Genomic DNA, 25,982 nt, shown 5'->3' on the forward strand with positions numbered 1-25,982 from the left:
CAAATGCCAGTTATTTGTTTTTATGTAATCCCACCCCACATAATAACAATGTTAGCTATGTAAGGAGCTTATCTGCGTCTATATTGGTGAAGAGATGTCTGGACACAGTGTTATGGAATTAGGAGTGACAAAAAAAACAGGGGCTTATTTAATAAAGCATCAAGGCAATACTTTGTTACTTTCCAGCATCCAGTATTACACAACTAGTGAGGGGGGACTAAATGATGAAGCCGGACTGCAAGGAAATATTTTCCACCTAGTATATATATTACCAGAAAACTGGGCATGGTGAAAACAGTTTATAGGGATGGTGACTAATGCCCCCTCCCTTATGGTGTGAGACTGGCGTCCCTCCTTCTCCACGCCGCAGGTTTCGTCTTCGTTACATGGAGGCTATTTTAGGAAGCTTTATAAACCACAAAGGATCTTGGCAGGTCCCTCCTTCTCCACTGATTCTACAATCCTCTTTGGGTATAGTCGTCCATGATGTGTCTGGTCACTTGGGGATAACCCTTTCTGGCGAGGAGGATTACATATCCTCGCTCACTTGCAGGCAATGTTCATATCTTGAGCATTTCATGGGTATTTCATTTATTTTTTCCCTCTATTTAGCTTCCAAACTATGCACAGCTCCACCCAGTTTCTTATTCTCCTTTCTTAGCTTTCTTAGGGTATTGTCTGTCTACTCATTCCTCCTCCTCCTCCTCCTCTCAGAATGACTGTGCTCCCCTCCTTCCTCTTATCCTTCCCTCCCTCACCATCCTCCTGTAGTCCTGTTTCTAATCTCACTCTTTTTAATCTGGTTCTCCCATACGTCCCCTTTTTCCTATTAATGTTTCCTCCTCCCATGTATAACTTTCATCTGTGCTTTCCAACCCCCCTCATAACCCACCATTCCTGATTAACCAGTCCATCTCCTTGGTAACACTGACCCTGCAGCCCTTGGGAAGGCAGGAGGAGGCTGTGAAATGGGACCAGGACAGTTGCCATAACAACTGTCTGCGGTGACATCTCACCACTCCCCTGGCACCAGTTCCTGTGGCAATGCGCCCAACATGTTCCTCCTACTCTGTGCTTCACATTAACCCCTACTGTTGCATTTAGCTTTTTCACTGCATTTTTTTTTGCCTATACATATTGCAAGGCTAGTAAAAAAAAGTAGCACAAATATGGAAATCTAGACCCTGTGTGACAATCATTCCTAAGAATATTTGTGTTTTAATTTATAACTTCATGCAGTGTCAGCAGTCTACACAGAGCCTTGCAATACAAGGAGGGATGAATAGATGTTGAATATGTTGTAGCTTTATTGCAATCCAACTAGGATTTTTTGTTCACAGATTGGAGGCAATAGTGAGATAAATCACTGTTTATAAGGATGAGGCCTGTTTGTTCACTACTGGGAATTATTGCCATCACTGAGGCATGAGGCACTTCTTGTATGCATTGCAAACTAAACTAGAAATACAGCATATTATCTAAATATATCAGAAATTGCATCACAAAAACTAATACTTCTGAATGAGGAATTGAGCAGTTTCTGTACAAGAAATGTTTTGCTATTTAGACATAAGAAAAAGCACGAGTGGAAATCGCAAAGAGCCAAAGGGCTCAGCACTCGCTAAATGGGTTATGTCCTCCCTTCAGTATTTAACAAACAGTGGTAAACTAAGATCACAGGTGTTTGTCATTGTATTGCTTACTCCCCACCCCCCTGTTTACATCACTAAGGGGCGTGCCCAGCATCTCCGAGATGCTGGGCTGCCCCCGGGTTTCCCCTCCGTGCTGTGAATAGATGCTGTGTGCATGCGCACAGCATCTATTCTCGCTCTGCTTACCTGCTGCTTCCCCCAACTTCCCCCCCACCGCGGGCCACTGCAGCCCGCGGGAGGGACAGCGGGACAGTCCCAGTAAAACGGGACTGTCCCGCTGAATGCGGGACAGTTGGGAGGTATGCACATGTGCAGATTGACCATCACGCATGCGCATGACACAACAGCCCGTCACTAGCACTGGTAGGCTGTGATACTAAACTGGGGCCCTCTTATTAGTCCATACCATCATGCTTAACCACCTTAATGACCAGCAGTATCTTGTACTTCAATTGTAAAGTAGTTTACACTCATTGGCCACTTTAGTAAACACACCTCTCTAGTACTGAGTAGAAACCCCCTTTGCCCTCAGAACTGAATTCTTTGTTCCATGGATTAAACATAGTGCTGGAAAAATTCTGGCCCATGTTGACATAATAGCATCATGCAATTGCTGCAGATATTTCGGTGGCACACGCTAATCATCTTTCGTTCAACCACATCCCAAAGCAGGGTCGTATTTACGCCTAAGGAGGCCCGAATGCAGCAGGCCTCCTACTCTGAGCAGCAACCCCTCCCAGTGATATTCTGGAAGATAGCACGTACACACAAGAAAGCAGCTTCCCAAAGATGTCACTGCTAACATGGCGCAGAAGAGGAGGGACCAGCTTGCCAGCACAAGGTAAGTATACTATGGGTGCAGGATATGCAGGGCCCATGTGCTCTGCCCACCCTCCACCCATTATAAATTTGCCTTTATAATAGGTCATTGGAGTAGATTGAACTCATTGTTGTGTTCGTGGGATCATCTTGAGACGTGTGCCTTGTGGTATGATGCGTTAGCCTTCTGGAAGTAGCATATACAGTATAAGATGGCTAGACTGACCACATGGTCAGCAACAGGTACAATATGGCATTAAATTATATTAATTTGCTATTAAGGGCCTAACTTGTGCAAACAAAACATTCCACACACCATTACACCACCGCCACCAGACTGCACCATTGACCCAAGGTAGGATGAATTCATGGATGCATGTTGTTTACGGCAAATTCCAACCCTACCATCTGCATGTCAAAGTAGAAATTTAAATTCATCAGACCAGGCAGCATTTTTTCCAACCTTCAATTGGCCAACTTTGGTGAGCCTATGCCCACTGTAGCTTAATTTCCTACTCTTAGCTGGAGTGGAAACCTGTGTGGTCTACTGCAGCTGTAGCTCATCCACTTCAAGGTTTGTTGGCTGTGTTCAGAGATTCTCTTATGCATACCACCGTGGTAACACGTTTGTTTGAGTCACTGTTGCCTTCCTGTCAGCTTGAACCAGTCTAGTCATTCTCCTCCAATCACTCTCATTAGCAATGCATTTTGTCACACAGAACTGATGCTCACTGGATGTGTTTTGAACTTTGAGGTCTGCAACTAGGTGGGGCTAGGGGGGCATGTGCCCTGGGCGCCGGATTCAAGGGAATGTGTGCCTCCGTGGGGGGACCAGGTGGCAGCAGCTGTGTATTTGGAGCCACACGCAGGCGACCACAGCCCTTGAGGAACACAGTGCCCACTGCCATCATTCTAATGTAGCACCAGTTGTGAGCCAATTGGAACTCGTGGACCAGCAGCCAAACAGCAGCTCTGATTAGCTTGCAACTGGCGCCACATTAGAATGACAGCGGCAATTGTTGTGTCTCTAAAGGGCTGCGGGTGACTGGCAGCCAGTGCTGGCATGCGGCTCTAAACACACACTGGCTGGGGGAAGACAGGGACAAGGTGCGAGGCTGCTGGAGGGGCAGGGCATTACTGTATGTGGAATACTGTGTAAGAGGCATTACTGTGTGTGGCATACTGTGCAAGGGGCATTACAGTGTACAGCATACTGTGTAAGGGGCATTATGGTGGGCAACATATTGTGTAAAGGGCATGACGGTGTGCAGCATACAGTGTAAGGGGCATTATTGTATGTGGAATACTGTGTAAGAGGCATTACTGTGTGTGGCATACTGTGCAAGGGGCATTACAGTGTGCGGCATCCTGTGTAAGGGCATTATAGTGTGCAACATACTGTGTAAAGGGCATTACAGTGTGGCATACTGTGTAAGGGGCATTACAGTGTGTGGCATATTTTGTAAGGGACATTACTGTGTGTGGCATACTGTGTAAGGGGCATTACTGTGTGCAGCATACTGTGTAAGGGGCATTACTGTGTGCGGAATACTGTGTAAGGGGCATTACTGTGTGGGGCATACAGAATAAGGAGCATTACGGTATGCAACATAATGTGTAATGGGCATTACTGTTTGTGGAATAGTGCGGGGGGAAATTACTGCCTATTGTATAGTGATAACTAGGATGCTCTCTTTTTATTAGTTGCCACTAGGATGCTCCTGTATTGTGTGGCGGCCAATATATGCATTATATGACAATCACTTGGATGCATTCTCCATTGTGAAGTAAATAGTTAATATGCTGTTTTGTGCAGTTTCGAATATGGCTCCCAATGTTTAAGTATTTTCATTGTGGTATTAATGCAAGTATCAGTACATATAGGGGCAGATTCAATAAGCTGTGGGGTTGTCCCCACGACTAACTGGCGTGCCAGTCCAATTCAATTGCCGCGGATTCCTCTGCCGGGAGTCCCCAAGACCCTGCCGTGAGTCCCTGCAGTTGGACTTTACCTCGCAGCTCCTGGTGATGTGGCCTCGCGTGCAGGGAAAACACACATTGATTCCACCGTTTACATACGTGAGTCCCGATTTTACGGCTATTCAATTGAATAGTTTTTCCCGGCACTGCGGGGATTTTGGACGCCAATTTGTCGCAGGGACAAATCCGTGGCTAATTGAATCTGCTCCATAGTTCCCATTGTGTATAAAAGAAATCAACTGTTACCACTAACCACAGTGTAATGGTTTTAATTAAGTGTTTAATGCAGAGGATCTCAACTCCAATCCTCAAGTACCCCCAACAGGTTATGCTTTGTGGATTTCTTTAATCATGCACAGGTGAATTAATCTATTTTGCTGGGTCAGTAATTATCAATTCTGCTGCCACAGACAGAAATCCTGAAAACATGACCTATTGAGAACAGCAGGTTTAATGTATACAAAGAGCATATAGTAAATTGATGCAATGTGAATGTTTATAGAAGTTATATCTCATCTGGGGAAAAAGTAGGGTGTATCTGAAACCAGCAGTGTGGTAATCTTATGGAATGATGCTACATTATTGCATGGTGATCAATAAGATGATTTCTGTTTGGTGTACTTTTCAATAGTCTTTATTGTGTTACGTTCAGTAGGCTCTATTGCAGAGGTTCCCAAATACGGTCCTCAAGGCTACCCAACAGGTGACTTAATTAGTACCTCAGTCAATTTGATTTAACCACCTGTGCTTAACCATGGATATCTCTAAAACTGAACTGTTGGGGAACCTTGAGGACAGTGTTTGGGAACCTCTGCTCTATTGCAACATGTATCAGTTAACCAACCTCAAACCATCTGTTATCGAATGTAGTAAAAAGGTAGACATTCACAATGTCGATAGTTACGATGTCAACATTGTTAAAATGTCGACAGGCAACTGTTTGGCATTCTGAGAATGTTGACATTGTCAGAATGTCGACATTAGGGTTAGGCTGTGGGGGAGAGGTGAAAGGTAATGGTTAGGCACTAGAGGGGTGTGGATTTGCGGAAGCAATCGGGAAGCCGACTGCCTATATACCGGCAAGGGTGAAATTCCGGGCGTCTAGATGTAGACGCCCGCATTTCCCCGACGCCGGGCACCGCGAGCGGACAGCCGCTCTAGGTTTAGGGCTCCTGGGGGGGACTTAGGGTTAGGCACCCCCCCGGGAGGTTTAGGGTTAGGCTATGGGGAGGGAGGGTTAGGGTTAGGCACCCCCGGGGGGGACTTAGGGTTAGGCACCCCCCGGGGGACTTAGGTTTAGGTAGCAGCTAATGGGGGTGGTTAGGGTTAGGCACTTAGAGGGGGGATTAGGGTTAGGCACTTGGGGGGGAAATTAGGGTTAGGCACCCCTAAGGAGGGTTAGGGTTAGGTTAGTGGATACTTACCTATCCACGATCGGGATTTCCAGCGCTGTCGGGCTTCCGCTGCCTCGCACTCTGCTCCTGTCGGGCTGCCGCTGACGGGAATCGAACCGCCGGCCATGCGGCCGGCGGTATTTCATACCCATTCCGTGGATTTGGGTTAGGGATAGCTTACTTACCGAAATGGTGGAGGATCTGCAAGGACTGGCAAGATGCCGCTGCAGCCGTCGGTAGCAGGTAGGTCACTGCTGGGCCACCAGGATGAAATGTCAACATTCTGACATTTCATCACTGTCTACATGATGAATGTTGACACTATGACCATGTTGACATTCTCATGCCAACATGATAAAATATCAACATTTCGTACCCAAATCATCCAATATTATTAAAATCATACCAGTGTATGGGGAAAGTTTCCAACTGCACCATTTGCATGTCCTACAAGTAGGAGGAAACACTGTCTGCCTATTACTATTATAAAAAATAAAAAAAATAATATAATTTTAACAAGAACTAGTGCTTTCAGCCAAATCCTGGTTATCCCAAAATCAGTTGGAAAATCGGCATGGTGTCCCCAAAATTTATAGGTAAACAGCATTAGGCTTTGTCAGCCCGGGCTGGTGGAACAATAGAAGGGAGTATAGCCTGGGTATAACTAGTGTGAATAGTATTAGGGTTATTCCCCACAACACAAGTCAATCGGTGTGGTATTAATTGTGTAAAAATAGAATAATAGACACTTTGCACTACAATATCAGCATACCCGCAATACATGTCTGTCAGGGCCTGTTGGCACTGGGAGAACTGCAAGTTCTAGCTTGCCCTAGCACCCAGGCAAGTTGACACAGAAATGGTGGGGCCCAGAACTGGCAAAATAGGAAGGGCCCTCTGCCCCCCCCCCGTCCCCCTTAGGAACAGCAGCAATTATGTGTGGGTATGAGTATTTTCAATGGGGTTTTAATAATTATATATGCTCTTGATAATTGAGATAATCTTTCTGTCTATCACTGACGTGACACTGGGCAGTGCAGTTTTGGCTTCCTTTTTCATTTTCTCTCACCCAGCCCTGCTGTCCGAGGCTTGTCTCCAGTCCAGCCCCACGTCAAGTCCCAGCCCCAGACAGCCAGCCCCATGCCGTCAGCCCCAACCCCAGGCAGCCAGCCCCAGGCAGCCATCCCTAGACCCAGACAGCCAGCCTCTGCCCCAGACAGCCATCCCTAGACCCAGACAGCCAGCCTCTGCCCCAGACAGCCATCCCCAGACCCAGATAGCCAGCCTTAGCTCCCTACAGCCAGCCCCACACTTACCTGCTACTTCTTGTTGCTTCTCAGTCCTCACAAGCAGCGGCTCCTCTGTCCTCTCTCTTTATCAGCGGTGTGGCGTGACATCATGACGGCCCCCCTTCCCCCTGCCGCCGGAGTCTCAATCTCCAAAAAAACCAAAATGTCTTGCAGGCTTTGAAGCACAGTGGGCAGCAGGAGGCAAGCGAGCAGACAAAGGATGCCAGTCAAACAGGCAGCGGGTGGACCCCCCTCTATGTCTGGGCCTGGTACTCCTGTCCCGGCAGTCCCCCTCTGATGGTGGCCCTGCCTGTAGTGCACCAGGGAAAAATGTAAATAAATACAGGACACAAGTTTAATGTAAAAAAAAAAATCCACTTAACTATTTATTTTTTTTATTTTTTTTAAATGGTCATCAAAAATAAACTATCTTTATTTAATTTAGCTAAGAACATCTTTTTAAAAATGTATTTAAAAATGTAAAAAAAAAAAATATGCCAGGGTTGCTTAGCATGATACTGTGTCCATATGCCCCATTGTAACATTACCCATCCTAATGGCAAAAGATCCCCAGTAACCTTACCCCACATCCCCTAGTTGTAATAAATCCCCAGAGACATTACCCCCCCACCAGTGTCCAAAAATGCCCATTATTGCACTAACACCCCTTCCCCAGTGCCATGTGTCAACCATCCATCCTCCCAGTGGCAATACATGTCCATGGGTCATTACTCTACACCCCTCCAGAGCCAATACATAACCTCCATGTCATTAGCCACCTCCCAACTTGTGTTTTTCCAAGTGCCAACATACAGTGCCAACCACTTTTGCCACCTTCCCATGCTGGGACTTGCAAAGCACAAAGGACCTCATTCAGAGTCGGTCAAAGCTGCCGCACGGTCGTACGAAAAAAGGGTCCGGATATTCAAATGATTCCCTCGCAAGTTGCGTCCCTAAGTTCGGATCGGTAGTTGGCCGACCAAGGGGAGGAAGCGGTCGGAAGACAAAAAAATACGCCCCCTTCTCGTACGCATTGCACGTCATCTCTCTCTCTTAAGCTCTACGATCATGTTAGTGTAAAAACCTCCCATGTCACATGTGCCATGATGCTACTTTGTTAATTATGCACTCCCATAATCCGTATGCACTCCCATAAAACGCCGTTCGCATAATGAGGCACGCCTGCGTTCGGATCTCCAGTCCCCCGTTTTCAAGCACCTTCCCCTGTTACCACCCACAAACGCCTCCATCTGTCACTCAAACTACCGACCTGGCTGTGTTCTAGGAAAGAGAAATTTCTGATCGTAGCGGCTAGTTTGCACACGCGCATTGCGAACTTTACGCATGTGCAGTATAGCGAACATTGGAGGCGTACGACCGTGCGGCCGCTTCGACCGACTCTGAATGAGGTCCAAAGTGTATTTAATTCTATTGTTAGGTACTTACTGTGACAGGCTCTGCTATGCAAAGCCACTTTTATGATTCTTTCTAGGGCCACTTTAAATTCCCAATCTTTCACTTGTAGAAAGGAAATCATTTGGAGAATTGCTTTGATACTAAAGTGGACCACCTCATGTTATCTATTTCTCATAATTAAACTGTCTCCATATACATGGAAAATAAATAAAGGCGCCTTCTTCTTCTTGTAATTATCAGTAAGATATTACTCGAAACTGAGCATTAAATCTGATGAGTATGAGGAGATTTGGTTTGTCAATCAGAATGTCGCGGGTTATGACATGTTCTGCTTTGAAATATGGTCAAAACACAGACCTTGCTAAGATGGTGTAGACGAATGGCAGGAATATCTTTAATGCATTTGCACTTACATTTTTAGATAGCAGGATGCAATCAAAGAGTATGTTTAAATATTAATAAGAACTAGCTATAGAAACAAACATAACTGATATATTTATGGAATCGGACACGAAATGTTGCTACTCAATTGCCTATTCCCCAAAACATATATTTCATTTAACCGGACCACCATCAAAATGTTACCCTATGTTCAATCTGCAGCAACCTTCTGCCTGCCGTTTGCTCAGCTTTGTGTAAGATAGAGATAACAGGAGAAAGACTGTGCTGAGGCCATCTGTAGAGCTGCACTGAAAACAGGAAAATATGATCATGTTAGATTTGGAGCCAGAGGAAAGGAGACATGAGGGTGGAGCTATGGAATGATCACAGACTATAAACTGCTTAGTGTAACAGTAATTTCCAGTGTTTCCACTTACAGATTTTTTCCCTCCCTGTTTACAGGGAAATTTGGCCATGATCAGATGTAGCGTTTCTACTTTCTGGCTTTATTTTCTCAATACAGGGAAATCATTCTGATCAGCAACCCTGTATTTGTAACTGTGACTTTCTGTAGTTTACCTCTGTGTACCAGTCCTTTGCCTGCCTTACCATTACCTATCCTCTTCTTGTTGTCCTGACCATTGGCTTTGCCTATTGTTTTGTCTTGTATATATGCAACTCAGAAGCATACCTAGACGAAAAATATCACTCCATTGCGTCCAACATCACCACTGCGTCTGAGTCAGAATCAGGCCCATAATGTTGTATAGTATGCTATAGTGGTGCTTGCTATATAACAGATAATAGCAGAACAGAGCTGCTGCATTGCCTGAGTATCCCCAACCTCTCGATCGCCAACGGGACACTATGGCCCGTGAGTGGGACAGCGGGACAGTGCCCGAAAAATGGGCCTGTCCCGCTGGAATCAGGACAGTTGGGAGGTATGGAGAATCTGTGTCACTTGAGTGATAATGATTGCTTTCTTCCTAGGTGTAGCCTCATTAGTTCTCTTTCCATTCTTGGAATAAACAAATCCAGTTCTGGATCTGTCTTTTCTCTTGATGCAGAACTAAAATGCTACTAAGATATACATTTTTGCACATAAATACTTAGTTAATCTTTCCTTCTGCATTTGCTTTTGTTTGTTTTTATGCATACATGTGTAATCACTAATAATCTTAAGCATCATGTCAGGCAATGGTGAGGAATTGTTAAGATGAGTTCCCATTGCTCCAATCAAACAACTTGAACCCCCAGTAGTCTGATTCAGTGTGTTTCTTTAAAGTGCTTCTAGAAACTGTAGTCCAAAAGTGGAACAATTGGAAAGTGCATGTTCATACTATAGAAATAAAACAGGCCTTATAGTGCTTGTAATGACTGGGACAAGAGTGACATGCATGTTAAAGGTGCAATCAGAACAGTCTCATCTGGTCTGTCTAAAATTCCTCAAATTAGATCTCACATTTACTATTAAACATTTAGTTCTGTCACCAGTAAGATTTGGTTGAAGAGCTTAAACTCTTTGGGAAATTTTCTGTTATTTTCAGACTTACCATAACAAGCTGCCTTAAACGTAGCAATCTAAAAAAAACAAGCCCATCTTTTGCATGAACTCTTTAATAACTCAAAGACAGAACATTATAAAAAGTTTTTTTGTGATGAAAAAAGTCAAATGCTTATTGAATAAAAATAGCAATAACAAATTGACATAGGGAAATATAAATGCAAACAAAATTCCATAAAAAAAATATGACAAATAGAAACAGAAAACCTATGAAGGTGAATCAGTTTCATAGTAGCAGACCAACCCCCAAAAACTGATAATTTATAATATAGTTCTTCTTTCTGCCCAACACCCCCACCAACCTTTCCTTGTGACCTACCTAACTAAAAGTGTGTGTGTGTGTGTGTGTGCAATGTGCACTAATCTGTTTTAAGACTCTAAGGTCCATATTCAATTTGGGAGCGAAAAGTCCGTGCTGGACTTTTCGCTCCACATCGGAGCTTTTCCTGGGATAAAGTATCGGGTGCGTGCCTGCTTTATCCCTGTATTCAATATATAATCAGCGAAAACGGGACCCGGCAAATTGGGATCTACGAAAAAAAACAGGAATTTTCGGGAAATAATTGTAGGACCCCCCTAAAGATGTCCAGACATGGGGGATCACTATGGGTACCCCCGTTTTTGCCTGCAAAAGAAAGTCGGGTTTTCAAATAGCCGCGGCAGGTGTTTTTTCCCGACATTGAAGAAGTGATGCAGAAGAGCACCTAGGTTATTTTTATTCATTTTTTTAAGTGGTCCCATCAAATTGGGGTACATGAAAATGAGTACTAGCATATTTTTAAGTCCCTAAAGGCATTTTTTTTAAATTCTGCAAAAATGCACCTGCCGCTAATAGCCTATTCTACACCCCTGAACCTATTTCCCTATTTTTAAACACTGTTTCCACTTTTTTTCACCCCAAATTGTCAATTAATTTTTTTGGGGTGTCCCTATTTTTTTTTTTTTTACTTTTTTTGACACAGTTTATTTTTAAATGACATTCCGAGGGGTGCAGGCTATTTTTCTTAAGCTTGCACCCCTAAACCCCAATTCTGTACTTTTTTTCACCATGTAAAAACATGGTGAAAAGTTATCCCCATTTTTTTTCAAAGACTTTTCGAACCTGTGAAAAGTCTTTGAAATTGAATACGGAGATAATTGAAATAGGCGAAGATTACGTCATCGGCGATAAATTATCGCCGATTTTGACTTTTCGCAGCAGAATTGAATATCCCCCTAAGACTGGAATATAAATCTTCTGGAACATAAGAGATATAAAATATTACCTCATTTAAAAAATCATGGTTTTTCTCACTTATTTATAGGAAGCATGTCTAGTAGGTTGATTTATTTTGGTAGGTATGTTATCTCCATAGTTTTCTAAGGAGACCGGTATGTATAGATAACACGTAATGTTACTGGTAGTTACAAATATGTAGAGATATTTCCCCTACAAGATGTATAATGCACTGGGAGTGCCCTAGTATTCTAGTCACAGCATCTGGCTGAGCCATAAACCAGATCTGTCTGGTCTTCTGTGATATTCCTGCATCTCTGAATAAAAAAATCCAGCTAGGTCCGTCAAAACTTATCTAAAACAGATTTTTAACATCAGTTAACACTAGTTTATTTAATGTGCTACAAATAGCTAATATATTTGGTACAGGATGTAGTCAGCATTCTGGCTGACGGGATGCCGATGGTCTATATACCGGTGCCGGAATCCCAGCTCCAGAATACAGACCGTCGGCATCCTGAAGGTAAGTATCGGGGGTTAGGGGAAGGGTTAGGGTGCGGGGTTATGGTTAGGCACTAGGGGGAGGGTTAGACACTAAGGGGGGAGGTTTAGGGTGCGGGGAGGAGGGGTTAGGTTCAAGCACTCGGGGGAGGTTAGGGTTAGGCACCAGGAAAGGAAGGTTAGCATACCAATCAACAAGTGTCGGTATGTTAACCATGTCGGGATCCCAGCGTCAGTATTCTGACTGCTGGCAACCCATACCCAACCCATTTGGTACAGATCCTGAGCACATTAGTATATTATTTTCCTAATTCCTGATTAGACCATAATGATATTACTAATATCAATTAACGATGTATGAAAGCATAAATGTTGTTAAGTATATAGGAAATCTACAGAATTCATTGTAATTCCATATTAAAAACAAATCTTGCATCTACCCTTCATTCTCACCAGTAGCCAGGGCTTCCATCTGAAATTGTGGGGCCCAGTACTGACAAAGTAAGTAGGGCCCCCCCCTTCCCGGGTATAGAACGGAGACGAGCGGACCTGTGGATAATATGGGTGGAGTTACTTCAGGGGTGGTGCATCAATTGGTGTGTAAAGCACAGATGGCTAGACATGGTGTAGTGGTGGGGTGACACAGGGGAGGGAAGGCTGGTCATTAATGGGGGACATTAAAGGCTGGACAGTGCAGGGGAGGCTAGACAAGGGGGGACACTGGGCTGGAGAGGGTGGACTGGGGTAGCCAAGGCCAGGGTAGTCTGTTGTACTGGGGTGGGGGAGGGGGGGGGGGAGTGCAGGGAAGGCTGGCTGGACTGGTTAAGACAGTGCAGGGAAGGCTGGCTGGACTGGAGGGGGACAGTGCAGGGAAGGCTGGCTGGACTGGAGGGGGACAGTGCAGGGAAGGCTGGCTGGACTGGAGGGGGACAGTGCAGGGAAGGCTGGCTGGACTGGAGGGGGACAGTGCAGGGAAGGCTGGCTGGACTGGAGGGGGACAGTGCAGGGAAGGCTCGCTGGACTGGAGGTGAGCACAGGGCAGGGTCAGCATACCTGGTTGCTTCATAGTATTTCCTGAGAGAGAGGGGGCCCAGGTGTCAGTGGCGAGGAATGCATCGGGCAGCAGACAGGGAGAAAGAGCATCGGCGCTGCAGCATTTGAACTATGGAGCCGGCCGCGAGCCAATCACAGCCCTGGGAACGGGTTCCATAGTTCAAATGCTGCAGCACCGATGCTCTGTGTCCCTGCCTGCCGCCCTGCACATTCCTGGCCACTGCCACCTGGGCCCCCTCTATCGCCAGGCCCGGGACTGGAGTCCCAGCAGTCCCCCCCTCTGATGCCGGCCCTGCCAGTAGCTGGCAAAATTTGAATGATGGGATGATGCGATATGAACTACTACCTACCACCTCTCTTAAGAAAATATCCCTCAACACATGTATGAAAAGAAAAATGTAAGAGTCTGCAGACTCCATTTATCAATGATACTTATTACCGGTGACGTATATTGTTTAGTATCGCACTGATTCTAATGAATATGCTACTGGTATCTAACATTACTTAACTATCTGGTGAGGTCCCGTGGTGCCCCCATCCTCGGCTACATCCTCCACTGTGTCACCGACAGCCTACCGTTGCCAGTTACAGGTTGTAGTGTAATGCGCATGCTCAACAGAAATCTATGCATGCGCATTGCACACTCTCTTGGCGGGGACACGGCAAAGCCTGGAGCCATTGCTGAAGCTGGAAAGACTTTTGCTTGGTCCCCATTGCCACGATATATGGTGTTAGCGGCACAGTGACAAACAACAGTAAGCTGAGCTTAGCGCTGTTATATACTGAACAGAGGATATAGGGCCTGATTCAGGTTGGTTCGCAAGGCTGCGTTCGCATGCACCCGCTCGCTGGGAAAATATGCTAATGAATGCAATCGCACAACAACCGCAGCACTATACCAAGACGCCCATCACTGTATAATGCCGCCCACTTCCCATGACATGCATCCACAAGTCAGTGAAAACATCGGTCACATTGAGTAACATCGAACCCATATGTTGTGGTTGACCATGACCTGCCGCACAACCTGCTAAACTTCCTGTCGCCAACTAGATCTCTGGCTACGTATACAATCGCAGGGGTTTAATTATGCATGCCCCTGTAACGCGTTCACGCACAGGCACGCCTGCATTCACCCGACCACCCCCCTCCACCCCCAAACGGTCACTTCTTGTCAATCTATGTGTAATGGGACTGCGTGCTTACTGCGATCGATTCCAGATCGCAGCGGTCGGTTCGCGGACTGCGATTCATGCGCAGAATGCAAACATCGGCCAGCTTTGTGTGAACGCAGCCTTGCGAATCAACCTGAATCAGGCCCATAACCCCTTAAACGCGTGCTAAAAGGGTTATCTCTTGTTAAAAAGAGCCCAAAGAGTGTGCTGCAAAATTGCATTAAACAAAAGCATACAGTGTGTAACAATTTGATTATGTCTGCAGGTATTTGTACTGTACATGATTTACAAGCAAAAAAAGTGTTCATTGGAATCATAAACAGGATGACAACATATGTACTCTTTCTCATGGATTTCTCATTGGAAGAATGAACACAGAGAGACCATTCACAGAAGAAAAAAAAGTGTGGAATCAAAGACCCATAAGAAAAAAAAATATATAAACATTTTAATACAGAAACTAAATGTGTCCTTGAAACATTTAAATTTCAGCCAAGTGGCTTCATTGAACAAAATATGCATATACAGTAAGGTGCAGGTTGAGTCTCCCCATATCCGAAATGCTTGAGACCAGAAGTATTTTGGATATGGGAATATTCCGTATTTTGGAATAATTGCATACCATAATGGAATATCTTGGGAATGGGACCCAAATCTAAACACAGAATGCATTTATGTGTTATATAGACCTTATACACACAGCCTGAAGGTCATTTTATACAATATTTTTCATAATTTTGTGTAACAAACAAAGTTTGTTTACATACACGAAATTCATTTATGTTTCATATACACCTTATAAACACAGCCTGAAGGTAATTTTACACTATATTTTTAATAATGTGCCTTAAACAAAGTTTATGTACATTGAACCATCTGAAAGCAAGTAGGCATACATTGCATAGCAGCATTGAACAGGATAAGGTGGGAATGTAATAGCCTCTGATTTTTTTAAAAACTGGTTAGTTTCTGGTGACTTTCAATTTGCCGTATGTAATAGAAATGAGACTAGGACCAGAAATCTGACAGAATCAATCGCATCTGGATGCAAATCGTCCTCCCGATTGTAGAATGCTTAACATACAAGTCGTCAGATGTAAAAGCCTGTGACTTGTAAACTCACTGGAACTGCACCAAAAACTTGTACAATAAGCCCTGGCCGTCGGGATTGCATTTTATGCTACCTGTCTGGTCAGTACATAATAAAGGTCCACATTAAACATGTATTACTCTGCCACCCAGGGCGGCGCTACCACTAGGCAAGCTTAGGCAGCTACCTAGGGGCGCCTAACTACCGAGGGTGCAGGGGGTGCGGTAGCTATGGGGCCCGGCGGCCCAGCGATCGCACCCCCTGCACCCTCCATTTGCCGGGTGCCCGCTGAGATTGTGTTACCAGCGGGCGTCCGGCTCCTTCTCTCCCCTGCCCCCCGGTGCTAACGGCAGCCGAAGGATGGACCTCACTCCTGAGCTCCGGCTTCCGGGTCCCACAGTGCACTATGGGAGTGACGTCATGACGTCACTTCCATAGTTCCAAGGAGCGGGCGCCGGGGACAGATGGCAGCAGGCACTGGAGCAGGGTTTAAGGTAAGTATATATATATTTTTTTTGTGTGTGTGTATGTGTATGCGCGGGGGGAGGCTTACTACAGGGGCCTTACTACTGTGGGCATCATATGGGGGCACTATTAGGAGCATTACTACTGGGGCACTGCAGGGAGCATTACTACTGGGGGCACTATAAGGGCATTACTACTGGGGGCACTGCAGGGAGCATTACTACTGAGGGCATTGCAGGGAGCATTACTACTGGGGGCACTATAAGGGCATTACTACTGGGGGCACTGCAGGGAGCATTACTACTGGGAGCACTGCAGGGAGCATTACTACTGGGGGCACTGCAGGGAGTATTACTATTGGGGGCACTACAAGGGCATTACTACTGGGGGCACTGTAGGGAGCATTACTATTGGGGGCACTACAAGGGCATTACTACAGGGGGCACTGCAGAGAGCAATACTACGGGGGCACTACAAGGGCATTACAACTGGGGGCACTACAGGGGCCCTTACTACTGGGGGAACTGCAGGGGGAATCATCCCTTTAATTCAGTCCTGTGAATATTATTAGGGCGCTGTGTATGTGTGTGTTAGCTGGGCGGAGTGTTTGGGGGAAAACAGGGGCGGCATTGTGAACCTATGCCTAGGGCGCCGTGAAACCTTGCACCAGCGTTGCTGCCACCACTTAATGCTCAATTAAAGATCCTAAAAATAATAAATATCTTGATGGGCCATAATTATTTAATTAATTTATTATCGATTTTCATCGCCTTCTATTACCTTTGGCGACTTTGAGAGGTAAATTGCTGGATGTCTCTGAGATTTTTGGTGGCTCAAAAGTCGATAAAAAATACAGGACCTATTACATTCACCCCATAGTATGCAAAATAGGGTGCCCTATGCTCTGAGACCTAGGGCTTAGGTGTGCTTGGACAATTAGCCCTCTATAAGATGGTGTCAGGCCCATTGGTAGAGTAGTATCAAGAAAATGGTAAGTAGTGCTAAGTTCTGAGTTATGCAGGTGACGAGCTATGCTAACAGCTGATAGCCAGTAAAAAGTTTGATGGAATTTTGAGCCCCCAGGTTGGTGCTAATGCAGTTAGATCGCATGCAAAAATGGGATTTTGGTACCTACCGGTAAATCCTTTTCTCTGATTCCACAGGGGACACTGGAGGTGCTTACGCTGGGGTATAGAGGCGTGGATAACTGGAGCCGGCACTTTAAATAATTTAGAAGTGTGAAGCTCCTCCCCCTCTATGCCCCATCAGCCCCCAGTTTAGAAAATGGAGACCGAGAGGAGATGGAGAACAAGCGGAGTAAAAGGGAGAGAACACACAATCAAAACATACGACATATGTAACAAACCAAAGAGGCAGGCTAAGAGCGCAGAGGTGGGCGTCCAGTGTCCCCTGTGGAATCAGAGAAAAGGATTTACTGGTAGGTTCCAAAATCCCATTTTCTCTTTCATCCACTAGGGGACACTGGAGGTGCTTACGCTGGGGACGTCCCAAAGTTTTCCCCACGGGCGGGAGCGCTCTGCGGCACCTGCAGAAAACGGGATGCCGAAGTAGCAAACGTATCAAATTTGTAAAACTTGACAAACGTGTGAACTGAAGACCAAGTGGCCGCACGGCACAATTGTGACATGGAGGCTCCTCTACCGGCCGCCCATGACGCACCCACTGAACGTGTGGAATGAGCCGAAATGGACGAAGGAGGCCAGCGGTCGGCACCAACATAAGCCTGATGAATAGTCAGCCGAATCCAACGTGCCACAGTCTGCTTAGACGCTGGCCAACCCCTCCGAACCGCATCATAGAGGACAAAAAGCGACTCAGACTTACAGAGGGAAGCAGTCCTGTCAACATAGATGCGGAGAGCTCTAACCACATCCAAGGTAGAAGAACCACCAAAGTCCTCCACCAAAGACGGTACTACAATAGGCTGATTAATATGAAAAGCCGACACTACCTTGGGAAGGAAGGTGGCTACCGTCCAGAGTTCCGCCCTATCAGCATGAAACACAAGGTAAGGTGGCTTATAGGACAGAGCACTCAATTCCGAAACTCTACGAGCCGAAGCTAGAGCCAGGAGGAGGATCGTTTTCCAAGACAAATACTTAATATCAACCTCTTCCAAAGGTTCAAACATGGACGACTGAAGAAACAAAAGCACTAAGTTCAAGTCCCAGGGAGCTATCGGAGGTACAAAAGGAGGCTGCACACGCAAGACCCCCTGAAGAAACGTCTGCACCTCAGGAATGAGAGCCAATTTCTGTTGAAAGAAAATGGAAAGGGCAGAAACCTGCACCTTTAAAGTTCCAAGACGAAGGCCAGAATCCAGACCAGTCTGAAGAAAAAGCAGAAACCGGGACAACCGAAAAGTCCTAGATGGAAGATCCTGACTGGAACACCACGAGATATAAGAACACCAACATGATGATAATGCGCAGCCGAAACTGGTTTCCTGGCGCGTAGCATGGTGGGAATGACAGAGTCTGGGATTCCTCTGCGTCTTAGGATATCGGTTTCAAGGGCCACCCCGTTAAACGCAGTTGCGCTAGGTTGGGGTGTATGAAAGGACCCTGCTGTAGCAGATCCGGGCACAGAGGAAGGGGCCACGGATCATCTGCCAATAGGGACCGAAGGTCCGCGAACCAACTTCTCCAAGGCCAGTTCGGAGCCACGAGAATGACAGAGGCTGACTCATGTTTTATTCTTTTTAGTAGTCGAGGAAGAAGTGGAATCGGAGGAAAGAGGTAAACTAAGTCGTAGTTCCACGGAACTGTCAGAGCGTCTACTGCCACTGCCTGCAGATCTCGAGTTCTTGACATGTATACCGGGAGCTGACGATTCAATTGTGATGCCATGAGGTCCACCTGAGGACATCCCCATCGACATATCAGCATGTTGAACACGTCTGGATGAAGCTTCCATTCCCCGGGATGCATATCCTGGCGGCTTAGGTAATCTGCTTCCCAGTTGTCCACACCCGGGATGAATACCGCCGACAGGATTACTGACTGGCTCTCGGCCCACCTGAGGACCTGAGTTACTTCTCGCATGGCCATGCGACTCCGAGTCCCTCCTTGGCGGTTGATGTACGCGACGACCGTCGCGTTGTCGGACTGAACTCTTACCGGACGATTCCTTAGAAACTCTGTGTCAGGGCTCAGCCGGGGATCGGCTCCCGCTTACCGCGCTGCCGGCTTCCCCTGTCATCCTGGGTGGTCGGGCAGCTAGCGCGGCGGCGGGGGAGAAGCTGAGTATTCTCCCCGCATGCAGTGGCTTCCTGGTGGGCTGGTGTCTGGCATCGCAATTCCGGACATGGGCGCCGCCATGACAGTCGGCCCATGTGACAGTATCTTCTTCCCAGGATAGGTGAGTGATCAGCTGACACTGTGCATCTATCAAAGGGTTCCCCTGGGTATATAACTGTTCCACAGGTTACAGGAAGTTGCCTGAACAACGGTTGTCTCCTAGCGTACTTTAGTGAGTTCCCGGTCCTAGTTCCTAACCCTCCTTGTAGCAGCAGTGTTATCATCTCTACCTGTGTGCCTTCCGTCTCTAGTAACATCCGTGCAGCAGTGTATACCATCTCTACCTGTGTGCCTCCCATCTCTGGTGAATATCCGTGCAGCAGTGTAAATCATCTCCACCTGTGTGCCTCCCGTTTCTGTCATATCCGTGCAGCAGTGTATACCATCTCTACCTGTGTGCCTCCCGTCTCTGGTGAATATCCGTGCCGCAGTGTATACCATCTCCACCTGTGTGCCTCCCGCCTCTGTAACATCCATGCAGCAGTGTATTCCATCGCTACCTGTGTGCCTCCCGTCTCTGGTGAATATCCGTGCAGCAGTGTACACCATCCCTACCTGTGTGCCTTATTTCTCTGGTGATTTCTCAAGTAACCGTGAGTCTCCATCTGAACTTCTTATTGTTATTTGATCTACGTGTCAAGATATAGTTATTGTATGTTTAGGGTATTGTCAGTGCCTATCTAGGCATTACCTCTCAGGGCCACGGGTGTTGTGTCTCTATTCCTGCAGGGCTTGGGTACCTGGTCAAAGGACCGCGACCTGCTCACGGGGTGCAGCTAAGCCCAAATCTCAATTGGGGGGGGGGGTCACTGGCGAACACCATCCTGTGGGTTATATTCCGCACCTTTGCCCAGGTCTCGCCAACACTCAAGACCTGTGGATGAGGAGAACATATATCCAGGCCCCTCGTCTCCGCTTCCTCCCACAACTTAGGCCCTCTAGGTCTCCTAGCCCAGTCTCAGGCGTGACACTCTGTTGCTTCTATCAGAGCATTGTAAATTGCTCTGAGTTCCAATACATTTATGGGCCACTTTTGTTCTAGAGGGGACCATCGACCCTGAAAGTGATAATCGAGGACCACTGCTCCCCATCCTCGAAGGCTGGCATCCGTTGTTACGATGATCGAGTCCCACACCCCGAATCTCCGGCCCGCTAAAAGATTGTTGGATTGTGTCCACCAGAGTAGGGCCACTCTGGTAGTTGGGCTCAGACGGGTCTGTCGATGTAGAAGCATATGAGACCCTGACCCCTGTGTCAATAGGTCCAGCTGAAACACCCAGGAGTGGAATCGGCCAAACTGTAGTGCCTCGAAAGCAGCTACCATCTTCCCCAGGAGACACAGACAAAGAAGGAGGGACACCTTCTTTGGCCTGAGGACCAGCTGAACTAACAACTGGATATCCCGGGCTTTGTCTAGTGGAAGAAAGATCCTCTGTGATGCCATATCTAAGATCATGCCCAGAAACAGGAGCTTCTGGGACGGATTGAGATTTGATTTCTTGAAGTTGATTATCCAACCATGTTGGGTTACAGTCTGGTATGTCAGTAGGGCATGACTTGTAAGAAGAGATACCGATTGCGCCTTGAGTAACAGGTCATCCAAATAAGGGATTATGTTCACTCCCGATGACCGAAGGAGAGCAATCATGACTGACATGAGTTTGGTGAAGATGCGGGGAGCCGAGGATAACCCGAACGGCAATGCCCGAAACTGATAATGATCCTTCAATATGGCGAAATGCAGAAAGGCTTGGTGTGGTTCCAAGATGGGAACGTGGAGATAGGCATCCTTGATATCCAGGGATAATAGGAACTCTCCTGGTTCCAAGCTCGCAATAACGGACTGCAGAGACTCCATTTTGAATCGATACATCTTCAAATACAGCAATGACTTGAGGTTCAAGATGGGCCTGACCGATCCATCCAGTTTGGGTACTACAAACAGGTTTGAGTAGAACCCCATACCTCGTTGATGTTCTGGAACCGGAACGAGCACAGATGATACTACTAGAGACTGGATAGCCTCCTGTAGAACTCTGGCCTTGTCTGCAGGTAGTGGCAGACTTGTAGTGAAGAACCGAGGCAGAGGGGGGGCCTCGAAGTCTATTCAGTACCCCAGGGAAATTAGTCTGCGGATCCACGGTTCCGGAGACGTCTGGTTCCAAACATGTTGAAATCCTTGCAGCCGGGCACCCACTGTAGGTGGTCCCAGGTGGGACGGAAGACCGTCATGCCACCTGTTTTTCAGCTGGCTTAGGCTCCTGTCTGCGTGCAACCGTGTGTGGGCGGCCTTTACCTCTGCCGCCTCTTGCTTGGGAGGGAGCCCCTCTGGCTCTACCACGAAAGGAATGTGGCGCACGAAAGGAATGAAACGAAGGTCCTGTGTAAGCTTTTCTGGGAGCCGGTGTAGTTGACGGGAGGAAGGAAGACTTACCCCCCGTGGCCTGGGATATCCATTTGTCTAATTCCGGGCCAAACAGCATATCGCCATTGAATGGTAAACCCTCCACAGCACGCTTGGATTCTGCGTCCGCTTGCCAAGCGCGCAGCCAGAGGGCTCTGCGGACCGAAATCTCCAAAGCAGATATGCGAGCACTAATCTGACTAATATCTTTAGAAGCTTCTCCCATGTAAACTGCAGACTCACGTATGTGTTCTGCTAGCAGATGTAACTCTGGGTCTCATTCAGACCCGCTCGCGAGCGCAGGACACTCGCAAGCGGGTCGATGTTACCCAAATGCGCATGCGCACGACGGAGGGAGCTCCGTCATGCACATGCGCGAGACCCGGACAGCGACAGCCAAGCTGTCGCTCTGGGTCTCGCACCAAAGGGGGCGTGCTGTCGATGTTGATTGATAGCACGCCCCCTTTGGTGGGCGTGCCGCGGGCTTTGCTGCCAGACGGAGGCGTTCCCATGGGAACGCCTACCGTCTGAAGCCGGCCCCACTGACATCAGTAGTGATGTCAGTGGGAGTGATTTTGGCTCTGATAGAGCCAAAATCACTCCAGGGCTTGCAGCAGCGAGACCCTACCACAAGGTCTCCGTCGCAAGCCCGATGGTCGCGATGGTCTTGAGCGTCCGGCTCTGAATCAGGCCCTCTGCTCTGGAAGTACCAGAGTCCAAACCTGTAACCAACTGGTCAGCCCAGCAAACCACCGCTTTGTTAACCCAAGCATTAACCAGGGTGGGCCTAAGTTGAGTACCCATTGCAGTATAAATAGATCTTAGCGTTGTCTCCAACTTACGATCCGATGGATCTTTTAGTACTGTAGCTCCTGGTACTGGGAGTGCTGTTTTCTTTGAGAGACGGGAGACAGACGCATCTACTGGAGGAGGTGTTTCCCACTTCTCCATCATGGATGATGGAAAAGGGTAGCTAGACGAAAACCGTCGCGGAATCTGGAACCGCTTATCCGGCTGTTTCCAGGCCACCGAGAGCTGTTGCTGAAGTTGCTGTGAGAACGGAAAAACCGCAGAGCTCTTAGGTTGTTCTTGAAATAATTCAAGCTCCTGTGGTGCAGGAATTATATCCTCAGGTAAATTCAGGGTCCTTCTGACCGCCAAAATTAGAGTTTCCACCCCGGGAGAGGTGGACTCTAATTCCTGAGGGGTATCGTCCTGTAAAGCTTCCTCCAATTCCCCTTCTTCGGTATCCTCCATAGCGAAAAATTCTTCGTCCGACTCCTCTGACTGGAGAACAGTCATCAGAGTACTCTTTTGTGTCGGTCTCTGGCAGGAAGTGGAGGGTGCAGATGCCGCTGTACCCATAATCTGTACCAAGGTGTCTAGAGACTTGGTTAGCCCCACCACCCAGGGAGGTTGAGACTTACGTGCCTCAGCTAACTCTGACGCTAAGTCTGACATAACTCCTACCATGTCAGCGGCCCATGAAGGCGCAGGTGAGGCAGTAATAGCCATAGATGGATCTATTGCTATACAAACATCACATAACGTGGACCCAGCGGCATGCGGCTTGGTTAGTTTGTTGTTACACTTTGAACAGACAAACATTTTTTGAGAAGCTTTAGTGCTGTTTGACATGGATACCCACTCCACACAGAAGGACAGAGTATAGACAGAATAACAGAATAAACAGAAGGCTGGTTTGGGACATAGAGGAGGAGTACACCCCACTCCCTTCCCACAGATCAGAATCCCTGCTTACACCCCAGTGATACTCACAGCCTCTGTACCAGGGATGCAGTCAGGTCAGCCTTCTGTGTAATTCTTTGCCAAGGATCCTGTTAAAAAACTGCACACTTCCTGTTTGAAGGAGAGATGCAGCATTAGAAATAACAAACGGCAGCCACGCTGTTTTACACAGCCGCTTTCCGCTTAGAGGAGAGAGCCCGCGCTGCCTAAGCTCCGCCCCCTTTTCTGCCTCGAGGGCTTCAAAGGTGGCTGTCAGTGGGGAGATGGAGAAGCAGGAAGCCGCGCTGTAGCGCTTTCTATCCTAACCCAGCGCAGGCACTTCTTACTAAGTGCAGAGATAGCGCTGGGTAGCGGGGGCGGGAGCCGGGGGATGTGCAGCGCTGATACTCACTGCGTGTCCCCGCTGAGGTCTCTCTCTGCAATCGGCTTCAGCACTTCTTCCTGTGCTGTGGCAATAAGGAGCTGTCAGTGCTTTTAATGTAAGCACTGTGCACTCCTTCCTGCTTCTAATAAGACAGGGTGCCAGGTACCCGGACCCCACCTTTGAAGAGGTGACGAAGGGTACCTACAGTATGTAAAAGATGTATAAAATAAAAAATAAAAAAAACCTATAAAAAATAATAAATGTATTGCTGGATCACAGCAGATTGTGACCAGCTCCAAAGGGCACATTTTCTAAACTGGGGGCACATGGGGCATAGAGAGGGAGGAGCTTCACACTTCTAAATTATTTAAAGTGCCAGCTCCTGTTATCCACGCCTCTATACCCCAGCGTAAGCACCTCCAGTGTCCCCTAGTGGATGAAAGAGAAACCATGTGAGGTGAAGTAAAATTGTATTCGTAAATAATGCAAGTATAAGGAAACTAAAATATCACAACACAAAGAAACACATAGTACAGACATATCAAAGTAATCAACAATATTGATTGGTGTCCCTTTTTCTTGAATTGTTTATCCTTATACTTGCTTGTAATAGTAGTGCAAATTTTCCTCACCATGCATGGTTCTGAATCTAACTTCATTGAGCATTAACACCAGCCACGGGGCTGAACATTGCCTGATACACTTCTGCATAACAACTGTTAGCAAACTGCCTACACACCTAAGGGTTTAGCGCTCGGAGTTCCCTTCCTATTTTCTTGCAACTAGTGACCCAAATATACCTCCCAAATTTCTGGCCAGATTGACAAAGCTGTGCCGATCAGGATCGTGGAATAGAGTCTTCAAGTTGGGAGTGCCTCACCTAAGTTGGGAGGTCTATTCAAATGGTAGCTGTACATGATACCGAATTAGGGGTCTGCATGTAGAGGGCTTACATGTGATTATGGATTCCAATTCCCTGCAATAACCAGGATTCTATACCTTAAACCTCTGTATTTCTGGATTTCAAGCACACTGGGGACTAGGCCTAATGGCCGTGAGCAGAGATGAATAAGGCAGCTCCTTTTCCCGTTGGCAGGCTCGATGTCCGGTTCTCTGCCAACCGTCACCAGTAGAAAAGAGGGAGTACCTTATCAGTGCATGTGATGCAGCCCTCACTGTCACTGATAACATCATCGCACAGAAGTCTATCAGTAACTGAGAACCGCATCATGTAATCCAGCTCTTCCACTGTGCCTGGGCGAGGATCAGACAATGTATCAGGGGAACAGTTATAGCAGGCAGGACGGGAGGAAGAAAGACACAAGGGAGGAGAAGTTGTAGGTAGCACTGGGAAAAACAGTAGTACAAACCACTAACCAAAAAAAAACAACACACATTACTATTTTGTAATGTCAAATTAAAATGCAATGCTGTATTTACCCCTTTAATTACAATACTGGGATTAATCCGGGGATCTTGAGATGGGATCCAGGTAATCCCGAGATTATACAATGATTTCAGGATTGAAATCCCTATATGTGATATATTGGGGGAGATATACTAAGCCTTGGAGATTGATAAAGTGGACAGAGATAAACTACCAGCCAATTAGGTCCTAACTGTCACTTTACATGCTGTGATTGAAAAATGACAGTTAAGGTGCCTACACACTAGACGATGTGCTCATGATGCGATATCGTGAGCTATTTCCCTTGAACTCTCCCCAGCAGCTCCCCGGCTCTCCAGGACACGATATGGTGCTAAAAAGTGTCCAATCTGACTAAAGATCTATGTTGCATAAAATCTGTCTATCTGCACAAAATCGTGTATGAGATTGGCAAATCTTACCTGCAGTTGGCAAGATCTGAAAATGCGATGTACGACCAGCGGGTACGAGCATCGGCATCGTGATCATGAGCGGACACTCACGATTTGTACATATTTTACACAATTTGTCGTACCGATGCGTCATTCGGACGAATCGTGTAAAATATCATCTAGTGTGTGCACACCTTTAGGTGCTGATTGGCAGGTACTTTATCTCCATCCACTTTATCACTCTCCAAGGCTTAGTACATCTCCCCCATTATTATGAATAATGTAGTTATACTGTAAAAGAATACCTTTGCATGTGTAGGGGCTAGAACAGG

At 46.8% G+C, this 25,982-nt stretch overlaps 1 long non-coding RNA gene across 1 annotated transcript in view; it reads left to right on the forward strand.

The window, feature by feature from the left end:
* Positions 1-454: 454 nt before the first annotated feature.
* The window catches only part of LOC148542701 (uncharacterized), a 38,000-nt gene continuing 12,472 nt past the window's right edge, over positions 455-25,982 (forward strand). Inside the window, exon 1 of the long non-coding RNA XR_015877700.1 lies at positions 455-582. This is a non-coding gene — a long non-coding RNA (uncharacterized LOC148542701). The remainder of the gene's footprint in view (positions 583-25,982) is intronic.

This window comes from Taudactylus pleione, unplaced genomic scaffold (assembly GCF_031769625.1).
Source record: "Taudactylus pleione unplaced genomic scaffold, aTauple2 ptg000010l, whole genome shotgun sequence".
NCBI classification, from domain to species: domain Eukaryota; kingdom Metazoa; phylum Chordata; class Amphibia; order Anura; family Myobatrachidae; genus Taudactylus; species Taudactylus pleione.